Here is an 18,181-nt window from a genome sequence, read left to right on the forward strand (position 1 = left end):
ATGGAATCGTGGCAAATCAACCCAGCATCTGCCACCATGCTGCTGCTTAGCAACTACCTGACTACATGCCATCTCCTCTTTCAGGTGTCACCTTCCTGCGCTGCTTGATGTCAAAAGTCTGAAAATCATTAATAATGTATTTTGCATTGATTTTTAATTGTTCCAGGTGAGAGAATAAGCCCAATTCCTGTTTCTTGATCATAGTGAGAAGCAGAAGCCCCCAAGTTGATTTTTTTTTTCCAAACAAAAGCTAAAAATAATAAAAACAGATAGCTACTCAGTAGTTCTAGTCAGGACAAATCAGGGGGAAACAAATTCAAAAAATGAGAAATAACCTTTTAACATAGCCAGAAGAGACTAAGTATTTTAAGATGATACTCATGGCAGATACCATGTATGGCTGATCTAAGATGTATCCTCCAAAGAGAGTGTTGATGAAATAAGTAAATAAGTTAAGCATTGTGGGAACAAGCTTCCTCAGTATCATAGAAGGGAAGTGGAAATATGGAAAGGGAGAAAATGAAAATGAACCCTGTGGTGTTGAAATGGAGCTGATGTATCAGTGTGAACTAAGAGTTTCTGACATATGGATAGATAAAGCCATAAATATAGAGTACAGTGTGTGTATGTGTGTGTGCACATGTGCGTGGCTACCGACAAACACTAACTCTGTTCACGATCTGCCATCAGTGACACCTCAATCACCTAAGCCAACCTAGAGCTCAGATCTTGCCTTCTCAAAACCATTTCTACTAAAAATAACCAGGGCACTTGGAAGAAATGGTAGCATCATGTTTGCAGCAAGATTACAAGATGAACCTGGAATATCTCGTACCAGGGAAAAGGCGATGCTCAAAGAATGATGGGACATGTGAAAAGAGCCACTCGAGAGGGCTCCCATTGGTCACATCAGAAACAACATTAACAACCCAATAATGATATTGGTGGGTTATAACCCACTGAATAAAACGAGAAATCATAGATCCATAGCAAAATAAATACATACAATGAATACATTGAATATATAATGTGGAAGAATATAATTAAATAGCTCAAACTATCTCTGCACAAAGTAGATACTAATTTCAAAAAGAAAATAATGACCTTGTGGTGGACAATCCCAGAAGATATCATCTTAATCAAGGGGTCAAAGTGAACCACCAAGAACACTGGGAAAAGTTGAAATCACGTGTCACCTGAAAGGCTCCAAAGAGGAGGATGCAGCCATTGCTGTCACATAATCTGAATCTAATCATGAAGAAACACCTGAAAAATCCAAATGGAGAAGCATTCTACAAAATCATTACAAACAATAGCAGTGCCAAGGTCAAGAGAATCAAGTATGGAGGAACTCTTCCAAACTAAGAAGACCACACAGATATGCAAGCTAAGCACAGCTAGTAATTATCAACTGAATGATTTTGCAGAAAAGACATTTCTTTTAATATATAGTGAAATTTGAATGGGATCTGAGAATTAGATGGGAAAGTTTATCAGTGCAAATTTCCCAATTTTGATAATCATACTTTCTTACCTAGAGGGAAAGTCCCTGTTTATAGGAACTGCACAGTAAGTTACTTGAAAGTGATATGCTATCAGCTTGGGAAAGTAAGTTTCAAATAATTCATTAAAAAATCTTACTGTTCTATAAATTTGTGATTATCCCAAAACAAAAAATAAACAAACCAAAGAATATAGGGACTCAAAAATATTCTCAAAATTATTCTGAAACCAGGTAATTTGATTCTGTACCTTCAAAATGTGTTATTTCTTATTTTATGGGAATATATGATCTTTACACTATTAACTGATGCAGAATCTAGACCAAGAGGAATAACATTTCAATTTGGTTTATGAAGCTATCATCATTCTGACACCCGAATGCCAAAATGTAGTATATATGAGAAGGAGCATAATAATTTCTGTGAGTGTAATACAAAATCTTAAATAAAATACAACCATTCTGAATTCCATAGTAAATCATGAGCAATTAGGCTTAAGAGTAGGAATAGAAGGCCTATATAAAATATAATGATTAAATGCATGGGCACTGAGGTAAAATAATGTGGCCTTGAGTCTTGAGTTGCCAATGACTAACTGGGTGAAGCTGGAGAGATTACCTAACCTCCTTAATCCTCAGTTTTTTCCTTAATAACCTACTTCATATATGTAGTGTATATGTTATAAACACACACTAGCTAATTATTAAAAGTAGAAGATACATCAGTATTTATCTAATCAAAAAAGTGAGTAGCTTCCTTTGATTCTAAAAGCACTTAATAAATTATAATACCTAATGTACCTAATTCAGGACAAGATACACATGCACACACACACACATATCAGGCAATACAGTGATTTTAACAAAATAGAGACTATAAATCTGTATTGGTTCTTTATTGTTGTGTAACAAATTTCCTCAAAATTTAGTGACTCATGCAACCATCAGCTTATCCTTCTCTCAGTGTCTAGGAATCAGGAATTCAGAAAAGGTGAGGCAGTTCTGTTTCTGAGTCTCTCATGATATTGGTCAAGATGTTGGTTGAAGTTGTAATCATCTGAAGGCTTATATAGGGTGGAAAGTTTTATTTCCAGTGTTGCTAGACCTCATGGCTAACAAGATGAGGCTGGTTGTTGGAGAAAGGACCCAGTTTTTCTCCATGTTAGCCTGTCTTCCAGGCTACTTGAGCATCCTTATGACATGGTACCTGGCCTCCCTTACAGCGAGCAATCCAAGACAGCAGGGGTGAAGCTCTTATGTCTTTTATCCCATAGCTTTTGATATCTTCCATCACCTCCACAGTACTCACATGGAGCAGACAAGGGTGTCAACAACCAAGGTTAGGGGATCACTAGAAACTGTCTTGGAGCCTGTCACACTCTCTTAAGCCAATAGTTCCTCTATGGTGGAACTTGGAGTAGACAACTTGGGGTAGACTACATGGCCCTCCCCCAAATCTCCTTTGTTAGTGACATTTACAAACTACAAGCCCAGTGGTGCACCAGATACTTCCTGCTTCTTGGAACTGACTCAAGGCCATGGCCACATTTATTTGGTCTATATGACTCAGACCAAGGCAGGCAGTACCCTCTTCTCTTACTAATTTGCCTAAGGACAGGACGCTTCCAATATAAGCCTGGCTATCCTCTTAAAAGGAGGTATTCTATCCTAGGAAAGTGAATGGTCACTTCGCAGTGTAAGAAAAAAATGAAGCAATGTACAAAGAGATATTTCTGAGAACTGGAGAGAAAATATATACTGCAGTGGTTACTGGTTTGTTGCCAATGGAGCATCGATTTTTACTTTTTACGTTCTCAGCACATCTATATTCCCTCTAGGTAGGATCAGATATGCTTATATCATTCCTGTCCTGTGGAGCAAACCACATAACCAAGGCAGGGCTGATCATTCCATTTCATCTTCTGGATGTAACAGTGGCTTGGGGCCTTGTGAACATAGTGAGCATTTGGTGTCGTGAATCTCAGATTTTTAAAGACACATGCTCTTTCCTGAGGGAATAAGAATGCAGATAGCCTTCGGATGTACTGGGTGTCATGTTGGAATCAGGTTTAGGATAAAGCTGGCACTGAGGAAGACAGAGGGAAGAAAGAGTAAAACAACAGTCCCTGTTAATATATTCAAAATATATGCTCAGCTTTCTATAAAGCCTCACGTACCTCTAGATTTTCAGTTATATGAACCAATAAAGGCACTTTACTTTTTGTTTATTTCCAAGACAGAGGCATTTTTATTTTGCAATTACCAGCATGTAAAAAAAATTCTTTTTTTCCCCTTAAAGATGTGCTGGGAGGAAATAATAATTTCCAGATCTCTAGAAGTAAACGAACATGCAAGTATTTTTGGATCTGGCAGTATTTTCACATTTCTTTTATTTGCAGAGCTTCTCTTCTCTCCTCTTATAGTTCAGTGATAAGTTACACCTCTCATTATGCAAGGCGGACCCACAGTGGGGATAATTTTCTCCTCATATAATCATCATCAACCTAACAAAAAGGCTGAGTTCTTTCTTCTGGCCTTCATAATACAATTTGAATTCATGTCCATATTGCACACAAGATGGTTTTTCTTTATTCTTATGTGGTTTTTTTTCTCCTCAAAATTTTAAAGAATTTCAAACTTACAGAAATATTGAAAGCATTTGCAAAGAAAAACCATAAATATTTTGTCCAGATCATTGACCATTTGCTAATATTTTTTCTATTTGCTCGTTCTCTCTCTTTCCCGTGAACCTGTGTGTGTGTGTGTGTGTGTGTGTGTGTAGATCCACAAAGATCCACAGATCCTGTTTTAGTTACTCATTGCTGGGATTTGTGTACTCTAAAACTTAATGGCTTGAAATACAACTGATTATCTTTCCTGGTTCTGTAGGTTGACTGGGCTCAGCTGGGAAGTGGTTTTGCTTGGGATCTTCCATATGATATGTATTACTCAGTGGAACAAGTCACCTGAAGGTTTCAGTGAGCTGAACACTCTGTACGACCCACTCATGTGGCCATCATCCCTTGGCCAGAATGCCCGCCATTATAGTAATTCCATTTTCTAATTTTCTATATTTCTGGCCTGTGAGCCCTTGTGGACTAAGGAGTTACTGCCACCCCCAGAGCTAGCCAATTCTTAGAGATAAAAATGACGTAGGGGCGCCTGGGTGGCTCAGTGGGTTAAGCCTCTGCCTTTGGCTCAGGTCATGATCTCAGGCTCCTGGAATCAAGCCCTACATCGGGCTCCCTGCTCAGCAGGGAGATTGCTTCCCCCTCGCTCCCTGCCTGCCTCTCTGCCTACTTATGATCTCTCTCTCTCTCTCTGTCAAATAAATAAATAAAATCTTTAAAAAAATGACTTCTCAGGGTGGATGCTCTTTTGCATGTAAACTAACCAATCAAAAGTTAATACTCTTTACTACCTCCTCTGTCTGGCCTGGGAAGCAATATGCCCCTGGCCTAATCATCACAGCACTAGGTACCAGATCAGTAAAGACAGTTCGCGATCCCAGAAGCTGCTGGAATTATTCTAACTAGCCAATCTTAAAACTGCTTACTTGGCCTTGCCTTTCCTATGGACACTGAAATAAAGACTCCTACCCCAGACGTTCGCCTCACTCCTCCTGCTTCCTGAACCATGTGGGTGATTCTCTATGGTACGGTATCTCTCTTCTCTTGAGAATAATGAACAACAGACTACCTTTTCAATGGCAGTTGTTTTCTGATCTGTTAGCCTCACCATAGCTGGAAAATAAAATTCAAATTTTAAAACTCCTCTCTATGTGGTTTGGTCTTTGTACAGCATAATGAGTGTCTATAGGAATGAGACTCTTCCAGGCTCTCAGTGCTTAGACCCAGAAACTAGCACAGTACCATCTCTGCCATTGTCTACTGACCAGAGGAGCAACAAAGCCTGCTCATACTCAAGGGAAGGGTACATGAGCCCCCCCCCCCATCTTTCACAGGAATGATCAAGAAATTTGTCACCATTTTTAGTCTGACAGAGTCCCTCTTTTTTTTTTTTTTAAAGATTTTATTTATTTATTTGACAGAGAGAGAGAAATCACAAGTAGGCAGAGAGGCAGGCAGAGAGAGGAGGAAGCAGGCTCACCTCTGAGCAGAGAGCCCGATGCAGGGCTCGATCCCAGGACCCTGAGATCATGACCTGAGCCGAAGGCAGTGGCTTAACCCACTGAGCCACCCAGGCACCCCCAGAGTCCCTCTTCTATCCACAAATTATTTATATCCTTTTATATATAAAATCTATAGCCTCTTCACCCCTCCCAAGAACCCAGTCTCATGGTTACAGCATCTTTCTAGGACCTGTCCTCTAATTCAGGTCCAAGTCCAGGTGAAGCTACTGGGATGATGTTCACTGAGTATGGTGGCTTTCAACCTGAAGGCCTATAGACTAAACAACCAAGTTATCTGAGGTCCGCAGACCCACATACAACAGTGAAGCCAAGACACAATGATCACAGTAGACATTCCCATTGAAAGGGATGTGAGAATGGGAAACTGAATCATAGTAGTAACTGTTCTATACCAATACTGAAATCTAGCTGAGACTTGTCTTAACTGATTAGCGTCTAGTCCTAGTCCCTGGAATGATTCTTTGAAATGTCTGGATCTAGGCTCCTGGTTCTACTGAATGAGTTATCCTGACATTTTGGTAAACAACAATGTGTATTTGCAGCTGAAGAGATTTCTGGGCTTTCTATATGCCTTGGAAGACTTAGGAGCCAAAGACCTCTTTTGACTTTCTACTCTTTCATTGTTTTTTTACAAATCATTATGGGAATCATTCTATGATCTGTAAGTCATTGACCCCAGATCTTGTCAGACAGACCTTTCTCTATTTGTACCCAGTGTGAAAATTTTGTGGGAGAGGGCCCCCGAGGCTCCTAGGAGTCTTAGAAAGGGACTGCAAGTCAACCTGTTCAGATCCTCAGGTAGTTTTTGCTTAAATAAAACACTCAATTAGATCCTTCTAACTACAGAAACAGGAGGTCCAGCGAGGCATCCTAAATTTATCTTTGCCCTGAAGACATAACTTACTGTGTGTGTGTGTATGTGTGTGTGTGTGTTTTCAGGGAAGTACTGGTAATATGAAACAATCTTATTATTTTTTTTTAAAGATTTTATTTATTTATTTGACAGAGAGAGATCATAAGTAGGCAGAGAGACAGGCAGAGAGAGAGAGGAGGAAGCAGGCTGCTTGCCAAGCAGAGAGCCCGATGTGGGGCTCGATCCCAGGATCCTGAGATCATGACCTGAGCCGAAGGCAGTGGCTTAACCCACTGAGCCACCCAGGTGCCCCGAAACAATCTTATTTTTAAATCCAGAAAGTCCTAGCTCCTTTATATTATCTTATAAATTATCAAAAACCAAACAGGCTCATTAGTAGTTCATCTCTTTCTTTTTGTATTTTTTCCACAATATATTAGTTTCCTAGAACTGCCATAACAAATTGCCACCAACTAGGTAACTTGATACAATAAAAATTTATTGTCTCACATTTCTGGATGCCACAAGTTCAAAATCAAGTGTTGATAGGACTGTGCTCTTTCTGAAGATTCTAAGGAATAATCTGTTCCATTCCTTTCTCTTTGCTACTGGTGTTGCCAAAAATACTTGATGTTCCTTGGCCTGTAGACCCATCTCTCCAAACTTCGCCTCTATTGCAACATGGCAATTCCCTCTGTCTGTGCGTTTATGTCTCTTCTCTTTATAAGGACACCAAACACTAATATTTTCAAAACCTTATTAAAAATCTCCTTGAGGCTCTTCCAACTTCTATTACTCAATACCAAATTCAACATCACATGTTTGCTGTTTTTTAATACACTGTCCCTCACACACATACACACACACACACACACACACACACACACACACACACATTTATATAGTGAAATAAATTTTCAGAAATCATGACACTATAGATCATGTCTTAGTACCCTGGCAAATGTCTTCTAAGAATTGGGTTATTCCCTTTTTTTTTTTAATTAAAAAATTTTTTTTAAAGATTTCATTTATTTATTTGACAGACAGAGGTCACAAGTAGGCAGAGAGGCAGGCAGAGGGAGAGAGGGGGAAGCAGGCTCCCCGCTGAGCAGAGAGCCCGATGCAGGGCTCAATCCCAGGACCCTGAGATCAGGACCTGAGCTGAAGGCAGAGGCCTAACCCACTGAGCCACCCAGGTGCCCTGAGGGTTATTCCCTTTTATTACCACAACTATGATTACTTGATTCAAGAAATTTAACTTCGATAGAATTTGTTTACTTACTTACTCTTCAAATTTTTTCGGTTTACTAGTTTTGTTTTTTTTTTTAATGAATCAGAATCCAATTAAAGAGTTCACATTTCAATGAGTTGTTAGGTCATTTTAATCAACCATAATTTTCCAACTCTTTTTTTTTTTCCACAATGTAAACATTTTGGTTTTTTTGTTTTTTTTTTTTTTTTAAGATTTTATTTATTTGACAGAGAGATCACAAGCAGGCAGAGAGGCAGGCAGAGAGAGGAGGAAGCAGTGGGGCTCGATCCCAGGACCCTGAGATCATGACTTGAGCCGAAGGCAGCGGCTTAACCCGCTGAGCCACCCAGGCGCCCCACAATGTAAACATTTTGAAAGAGTTTGGGTCAGTTGTTTTGCAGAGTATCTCACACATAAAAAAAAAAAAAATAGGTTGAATCTTACAGCTGTTGATATTTGGTCACCTTTAACCTACAAAAATGAAATTTTCTATCACTCAACATAATAAATAGGTGATACTGTCTTTAGACTCATAACGTCAGTTTCATTACTGGTTTTATTAAATTTAATAAATGATTAAGGTGAATATCTATAAAAGTTTTCCATTGAAAATCTGTCATTTTATTTTGTAATTAATAAATCTCTGAAGTAATACTTGAAATTTTCTGACTACCTTATTCAAAAATCTTTCATTCAGTGGTTTATGAATCCATTGAGAATCTTTTCTTGTTTCAATTATTATAATGGCTCTTGGAAATGGGTGATTTTTAAATTCCTTTAACATTTAATAGTTGACTTTTCCCTCTTCCCTCCAAATCTGTCTGTTCATATTATAAAATCACTTGATAATAGGTTTTTTTTTATTGTAGCAACTAAAAGTATCCAAAAATTATTTAAAAATATTTGTTTTCTAAATGATAATTTTAAGGAAATTAAATGACCTGGTATACTGGACAGACCTGAGAGTGTCCCTATGATTTTCGCCACTGGAGTTCACACCCTGTATAATTCTGTCCCCTTGAAAGTGACTGGGACCTGCAATTTGTTATTAACCAGAAGTATATGGTAGTTTGACTTCTTCTTTGCTGATTTGGATGCCTTTAATTTCCTTTCGTTGTCTGATTGCTGAGGCTAGGACTTCTAGTACTATGTTGAATAGCAGTGGTGATAATGGGCATCCCTGCCGTGTTCCTGACCTTAGTGGAAAAGCTTTCAGTTTTTCTCCATTGAGAATGATATTTACGGTGGGTTTTTCATAGATGGCTTTGATAATATTGAGGTATGTGCCCTCTATCCCTATACTTTGAAGAGTTTTGATCAGGAAGGGATGCTGTACTTTGTCAAATGCTTTTTCAGCGTCTATTGAGAGTATCATATGGTTCTTGTTTTTTCTTTTATTAATGTGTTGTATCACATTGATTGATTTGCGGATATTGAACCAACCTTGCAGCCCTGGAATAAATCTCACTTGGTCGTGGTGAATAATCCTTTTAATGTACTGTTGAATAACCAGGAGTATATGGTAAATGCAAAGGAATTTTACAGATATAATTAAGGTTCAAGTCAGTTCATTTGAATTAATCAAAAAGGAGGTTATTCTACACTCTGGAAAACAGTATGGAAATTCCTCAAAAAGTTGAAAATAGAACTACCCTACGACCCAGCAATCACACTACTGGGTATTTACCCTAAAGATAAAAATGTAGTGATCTGAAGGGGCACATGCACCCACATGTTTATAGCAGCAATGTCCACAATAGCCAAATTATAGAAAGAACCTAGATGTCCATCAACATATGAATGGATAAAGAAGATGTGTTACACACACACACACACACACACACACACACACAGGAATACTAAGCAGCCACTAAAATGAAATCTTGCCATTTGCAGAGACGTGGATGGAACTAGAGGGTATTATGCTGAGTGAAATAAGTTACTCAGAGACAGACAATTATTATATGATCTCTCTGATATGGGGAATTTGAGAGGCAGGGTGGGGAGTTATGGGGGGTAGGGAAGGAATAAATGAAATAAGATGGGGTCAGGAGGGGCACCTGGGTGGCTCAGTGGGTTAAGCCGCTGCCTTCGGCTCAGGTCATGATCTCAGGGTCCTGGGATCGAGTCCCACATCGGGCTCTCTGCTCAGCAGGGAGCCCGCTTCCTCCTCTCTCTCTGCCTGCCTCTCTGCCTGCTTGTGATCTCTCTGTCAAATAAATAAATAAAATCTTAAAAAAAAAAAAAAGATGGGATCAGGAGGGAGACAAACCATAAGGGACTCTTAATCTCAGGAAACAAACTGAGGATTGCTGGGGGGTGGGGGGGTAAAGAAGGGTGGCTAGGTGATGGACATTGGGAAGGGTATGTGCTATGGTGAGTGCTATAAAATACGTAAGACTGATGATTCACAGACCTGTACCCCTGGGCAAATAATACATTATATGTTAATAATAAATAAATAATTTTTTAAAAACAAGGAAATTGCTACCATTTATGACAATGTGCATGGATTTTGAAAACATTATGTTAAGTTAAATAAATTAAAGACAAATACTGTTTAAAAAAAAAAAAATAGGAGGCTATTCTAGAGGAGCCAGAATTACTTAGCTGAGAGCCCTGAGAAGAGGGCCTCATGAAATTGAGAGACTCTCCCTCCATGCTGGATGCAGTAAGAGGCCCCATATCACAGAAAAGTACATACCACCCTCCCCCTCAAAGCAGAAAATCGCATAGCAAGGAAATGAAGATGGCCTATAGGATGGAAAGGCAGACAATGAAATAACTTTCAGCTACAAGGAAATGAATCTGCTCAAATTCTGATTGAATTGAGCAAAATATTCTTCCTTTGTCAGGCCTGCAGATAAAAATGCAGCCTAATTCCCTGTAAGACACTGAGCAGAAGACCTATTTACATTGCACTTTGATCCCTGACTCACGGAAACCATGAGGTAAAAATTAATGTGTTTTACACTCCTGATTTTGTGATAATTCATTACACAACTACTAAAAACTAATATACTAATAAAACACAATTAAAAAGTAAGTATATGAAATTAGGAAAGATGAAGGAATAGGAAGATCCCGAGCTCACCTTGCTTCACAGACACATTGGAGCAACAACTACATCTATAAGCTGACTGGAAATGACCTGAAGACTGGCAGAACAGACTTTCCACAGCAAGTCATAGAAAGATGGCCACATCGGAAAGGGTAGGAAGGGTGGAGATGTGGTCAGAAACCAAACTCCCAACGCGACTAACAACAAACAGGAGGGAGATCACAAAGAGAGAAGCAAGGGGACAACACATCAGGTAACCTGAGCCCTGGGAACTCACACTGGAAAGACAAAGCACCCTTGCCTGGCTTTGAAAACCAAAAAGGCTAATTTCTGGGACAGCTAGAGGGTGATAGGAAACTAAGTCTCTGCTCTTAAAAGCTAGCAAGCTAAATAACAGTCTGAGACATAGCACAGAAGCAGCAGTTTGAAAAGCACCAGGGATAAATTGAAGATTTATTGACTAATCTTAGAATGTGTGCTGGAGGGGCAGGGATCTTCAGACTTCTCAGGAAACAAAAGTGCTGGCAAGCACGATTTTTCTAGCCCTCCCCTAGCCTAGATGGCCGGACTTGGGAGGCAGTGCTAACTTTCTCATTTCCTGCTAGCACCGTGTGCCCCTCCCTAGCATTCTTCTACACATCCACGCCGTCCAACTTACTTGCCTCGACAGGGTATCATCTAAAGCAACTTCTGCCATATATGACAGGCTTCCCTAGCTGATCTGCTCCATTCCAAAGTGGTTCCTGCCCTGGGGACTGGGAGAAGATAACCCCACACACTAGCATGCACAGTTCCTGTAGCCAGGGCCCCTTAGTTGGCTGCATATGGAGAAAGCCCTGCCCTATCTGGTGCCTTCAGCTGTACCCAAGAGGCTAACTACAGAAAGCTAGACTGAACTGCTGGCCCCATTCCACTGAGTTTGTGATGGCTATAGCAGGGCTTTTCAACAGTATAGGGAGCAAAGCTTGCCTAGTGCACTCACAGCAGTACAAAGCAAGTCACTGCAACCAAGGGGGCTGAAGGCAAATGTGGCTCAGCTACAAAATGAGGATGCAACCTGGAACACCTGGTTCTGGTGACCAGGGTGGGGTTGTATTACTGAGCACCAAATGACATTATCCTTATAAGGTCACTACTTTCAAGACCAGGAGACATCGCTGACGTACCTAATATACAGAAAGAAACACAGAAAATTAGACAAAATGAGGAGACAAAGGAATATTTCCCAGATGAAAGAACAGGACAAAATCAAAGAAAAAGAGCTTAATGAAGTGGAGATAAGCAATATGTCTGATAAAGAGTTCAAAGTAATGATCATAAAGATATTCATTGGACTTGAGAAAAGAGTGAATGAACTTCAACAAAGAGATAGAAAATTAAAAACAAAATAAGACAGAACTGAAGAATACAATAACTAAAATGAAAAAGAAATTAGAGGAAACCAACAGCAGATTAGGGGAAGCAGAAGAATGGATCAGCAATCTTTAAGAAAGGGTAATGGAAAGTAATCAAGATAAACAATCAAAAGAGAAAAAGAATAAAAAATGAGACTAGATTAAGAAAATCCTGCAACAACATCATGTATAGTAATATTTGAATTATAGTGATTCCTGAAGAAGAAGAGAGAAAGAGGATGGCAGAAAACTTATGTGAAGGAATACTAGCTGAAATCTTCCCTACTCTGGGGAAGGAAACACACATCCAGAGAGTTCCTAACAAGATGAACCCAAGGAGGTCTCCACCAAGACACATAGTAATTAAAATGGCAAAAAGTAGTGATAAAGAGGGAATATTAAAAGAAATAAGAGACAAGTTGTATATATGGGAAACTCCATAAGACTATCAGCTTAATTTCTAGCAAAAATTTTTGGTGAAGAGTTTCCCAAGCAAACAAAAAAAATTAAGGAGTTCAACAATACTAAAAGAGTCTCACAAAAAATGTTAATTGCAATTCTTTCTAAGTGGGAAGAAAAGGCCATAACCAGAAGAAAATTATGAAAGGAAAACATTTCACAGGTAAAAGCAAACATTCAGTAAGATAGTAGATTAATTAGTTAAATAGCCAAGATGAAGATCAAACCATAAAAGTAGTAAGATCAATTATATCTATAAAAATTAGTCAAGAGATACATAAAATTTAAAAAAATGACATTGTATACATAAAACGTGAAGGAGGAAGTAAAAATTTCATGCTTTTAGAATCCATTCAATCTGAAGCAATCATCAACTTAATATAGACTGATATATACACAGGATTTTATATATGACCCTAATAGTGGGGGATGCTTGGGTGGCTCAGTCAGTTAAGTGTCTTGCCTTTGGCTCAAGGAATGATCTCAGGGTCCTGCGATTGAGCCCTGTATCGGGCTCCCTGCTCAGTGGAGAGTCTGCTCTTCCCTCTCCTTCTGCCCCTCCCTCTGCTCAGGTTCTCACTCTCATGCTCTTTCTCTCTAATAACTAAATAAAATCTTGGAAAAAAAAGATGTTTATATATGAACCTAATAGTAACCCAAATCAAAAACCTGCAAGAGGCACACAAAAAATAAAGAGAAAGGAATTCAAGCATAACATGAAAGAAAGCCACCACAGCACTAAGGATAGAACAAGAATAAAAGAACAAAGAAGAACTTAAAAAACACCCGAAAGTAATTAACAAAATGGAATAAACATAGGGCTATCAATAATTACTTTGAGTGTAAATGGACTAAATGCTCCAATCTAAAGAACAGGCTGACTAAATGGATAAAAAAAAAAAAAAAAGACCCATCTATATGGCATCTATTAAAGACTCAACTTGAGATAGAAAGGCACATACAGCCTGAAAGTAAAGAGATAGAAAAAGATATTCCATGCAAGTGTAGGCCAAAAGAAAAAATTAAAAAAAAAAATAAATAAAAGCCAGGGTAACAATACTTGTATAAGAAAAAATAAACCTTAAAATGAAGACTGTAGCAAGAGACAAAAGAGGACATTAGATAATGATAAAGAGATCAGTCCGACAAGATGATGTAACAGTTATAAATATGTATGCAGCCAACACAGGAGCACATAAAGCAAATATCACACATAAAGGGAGAAATTAATAGTAATACAATAACAGCAGGGGGCTTCAACATTCCACTTACATCAATGGATAGATCATCCAGACAAAAAAAAAATCAGCAAGAAAACAATGGCTGTGAATAACACATTAAACCAGATGGAACTAACAGATATAAATAGAACATTCCATTAAGAAACAGAATACACATTCTTTCAAGGGCAATGGAACATTCTCCAGGATAGGCAAAATGTTTGGCTACAAAACAAGTCTCAGTAAGTTCAAGAAGACTGAAATTATATCAGACATCTTTCTGATCACAACAATATGAAACAAGGAAACATTATAAGAAAAAAAAAACTGGAAAAAACCACAAACACATGGAGGCTAAGTAACATGTTACTAAACATCCAAGGGGTTAACAAAAAAATCAAAGAGGAAGTAAAAAAATTTGCAGAGACAAATAAAAATAAAAACGCAATGGCCCAAAATTATTGGGATGCAGCAGAAGCAGTTCCAAGACAGGAGTTGATAGCAATACAAGCCTACTTCAATAAATAAGAAAATCTCAAATAAACAATCTAACTTTATACCTAAAGAAACTAGAAGAACAAACAAAGCCCAAAGTTAGCAGAAGGGAGAACATTAGTAAAGATTAGGGTGGAAAGAGACAAAATAGAGACTAAAAAACAAAACAAAAATAAACAAAAAACAATAGAAAAGGTAAGTGTAACCAAGAGATGCTTTTTCGAAAAGAGAAACAAAATGGACAGATCTTTGGCCAGATACATTGAAACAAAAAAAGGACTCAATAAAATCAGAAATGAAGAAGGGGAGATAACAACTGATACCACAGAAATAGAAAAATTATTAAACAATACTATAAACAATTATATGCCAACAAATTGGTCAACCTAGAAGAAATCGATAAATTCCTAGAAACAGTATTCTGATATTGAATCAGGAAGAAATACAAAATCTGAACAAATTTATTACTATAACAAAACTGAATCAGTAATCAAACAAACCCCCTCCCTCCAAAAAATCTAGGACCAAATGATTTGACAGCTGAATTCTACCAAACATTTAAAGAAAAGTTAGTACCTATTCTTCTCAAGCTATTCCAAAAAAGAGAAAAGGAGGGAAACCTCTAAATATGTTCTATGAGGCCAGTGTTCCCTCATATCAAAACTAAACAAAGACACTACAAAAGAAAAAGAGAACTACAGGCCAATATCTTTGATGCACATAGATGCAAAGTTCGTCAACAAAATGTTAGCAAATCAAATTTAACAATATATTAGAAGGATTATTCACTATGATCAAGTAGAATATATTACAGTGTTGCAAGTACGATTCACTATTTGCAAATCAATTGATGTGATACATGATATTAACAAGAAGGATAAAAACGATATGATTATCTCAATAGATGCAAGAAAGGCATTCGAGAAAATACCACATCCATTCATGGTAAAAACTCTCAATAAAGTGGGTTTAGGGGGAACACACTTCTGCATAATAAAGGTAATATATGAAAACCCCAGAGCTAACATCGTACTCAATGGTAGAAAGCTGAAAGCTTTTCCTCTAAGATCAGGAAATAAATGAGGATATCCACTCACACCACTTTCATTCAACACAGTACCAGAAGCCCTAACAACAGAAATCAGACAACAAAAAGAAAGAAAAAGCATCCAAATTGGTAAGTAGGAAGAACAACTGTCACTCCTTGCAGATGACATGATACTATGGGGAAAAAAAAAAAAGCAAAAACAAAAAACTCTTAAAAACTCCATCAAAAAAATGACTATAACTAATATATTCAGTGAAGTTGCAGGATACAAAATTTGTATACAGAATTCTGTTTCATTTCTACACATTACTAAGAAAGTAGGAGAAAGAGAAATTAAGAAACAATCCTATTCACAATTGCACCCAAAAGAGTAAGATATTTAAAAATAAATTTAACCAAGGAAGTGGAAGACCTCTATATGGTTTTAAAACATTAAGACACTGATGAGGGGTGCCTGGGTGGCTCAGTGGGTTAAAGCCTCTGCCTTCGGCTTGGGTCATGATCTCAGGGTCCTGGGATCAAGCCCTGCATCGGGCTCTCTGCTTGGCAGGGGGCTTGCTTCCTCCTCTCTCTCCCTGCCTCTCTGCCTACTTGTGATCTCTGTCTGTCAAATAAATAAACAAAATCTTAAAAAAAAAAAAAAAGACACCGATGAAAGGAACTGAAGATGACACAAATAAATGGGAAGATATACCATGCTCATGGATTTGAAGAATTAATATTTTTAAAATATTCGTGGTACCCAAAGCAATCTGCAGTTTCAATGCAATCCCTACCCAAAAACCAATGGCATTTTTTTTAAAGAACTAAAGCAAATAATTCTAAAATTTTTATGGAAGCATTAGAGACCTTAAATAGCCAAAGAAATCTTGACAAAAAACAAAGCTCGAGATATCACAATCCCAGATGCCCAAAAATACTACAAAGCTGTAATCATCAAGATGTTATGGTACTGGCACAAAAACAGACATGTAGATTGATAGAACAAGATAGAGAGCTCAGAAGTAAACCCATATTATATGATCAACTAATCTATGACAAAGGAGGCAAGAATATAAAATAGACAAAAGACAGTTTCTTCAATAAATGGTACTGGGAAAACTGGACAGCTACATGAAAAAAAATGGATCACTTTCTTACACTATAAATAAAAATAAATTCATAATGGATTGAAGAGCTAAATGTGAGAACTGAAGCCATAAAACTCCTAAAACATAACACAGACAATAATCTCTGAGACACTGGCCTCAGGAATATATTTAAGGATATTTAAGGATATGTTTCCTTTGACAAAGGAAACAAGGCAAAAATAAACTATTGGGACTATACCAATATAAAACTGACAGAATTGCTCATATAACTCTATTCCACATTTACTTTATTTTTGTTCATTCACCTCTTACATACCATTTTACATACCATTATGGCTGTGATAAAAGTCATCATGTTCTGAAATACTGTTATGTCACCAAATCTTAGGGAAAATAGGATAACAGTAACAAAAAGATGAAGAAATTAAGTAGATGGTTAGTAAATTAAGAAATTAAATAGAATGGTTATTTCCAAATTTTGTTAGATTACAAAATTTGTCCCTCTTGGCTCTATATTTTTATAGGAACAGAGTTCTAAACTATTTGCTTTTATGGAAGGAGTCAGCCTGTATGAGAATTTCTAAGTAGGAAAAAACGTGCCATAGGAGATCTTGAAATATCATATTTGCATCCCTTTTCAGTATATAATACAATGATTTTATAAACTGAAATTACGAAAGAAAGAATACTTATATCAGCATACAAATAAGGGCCATGGTATCTCTCAATGCTCTGAATGAAACTGATTTGACTCTAGGGGCTATTTCTTCTATCTTTATGAGCCTAAGTGATTTCCTATTATTTATTATATTACTTAATTAAAAATGCTAACTAAGAGGCACCTTGGTGGCTCAGTCAGTTAAGCATCTGACTCTGGATCTCAGCTCAGGTCTTGATCTCAGGGTCATGAGTTCAAGCCTCATGCTAGGCGTGGAGTCTACTTTAAAAATAAATAAATAAAAATTAAAAAAAATTTTAATAAATAAAAGTGCTAAATAAAATGCCATCTATTACCTTCAATTTGCTTTTAAATATTGATTTGGCATGGGAAGATGCCAATTTTCCACGTAATAATTATGAAATGAGACTATTAACCTCTATGCTGGTTTATGCACCGCAGACTGCTCCGGTAAGGGAGATCAGCAGAGGTCATATCTAGTGTCATTTGTAGTCTATTTTCACATTATTTTCTTGTAATGAGTGATGAAATAACACCAAATTATTATGTACGTTCTATTTAAGGAGGATGATATGTAGAATTTTATAAAACTTTAGCCATATTTTTTAAAAATTAAAGTTATATCCCATGTTAAGAAAATTTTCTCAAAGAAAACTAAATGTATCCAGATGAAGAAAGTAATTGTTGAGGTATCACAAGGATTAATATTTATACTTTATTTCTTGACATTTTATTGAGTTCAAACACACAAAAAAGAGTATCTTCCTAAAACTCACTGTAAAATTAGTAGAGACTCAACTAACTCTTATTTTTTTTATTTCGAATCAAAAATAGCCATAATAAGCTGCTACCTTTTTGACATGGATACAGTATTTTTCATTCATTTTCTCCTCAAAATTACTTCTTATATCAGAGTTATTATGGAGTAAGCATTACAAGGAGAAACTATATCTATCCATATGCACATATAGATAT

The sequence above is a fragment of the Lutra lutra genome, chromosome 11 (genome assembly GCF_902655055.1).
Source record: "Lutra lutra chromosome 11, mLutLut1.2, whole genome shotgun sequence".
NCBI classification, from domain to species: Eukaryota; Metazoa; Chordata; class Mammalia; order Carnivora; family Mustelidae; genus Lutra; species Lutra lutra.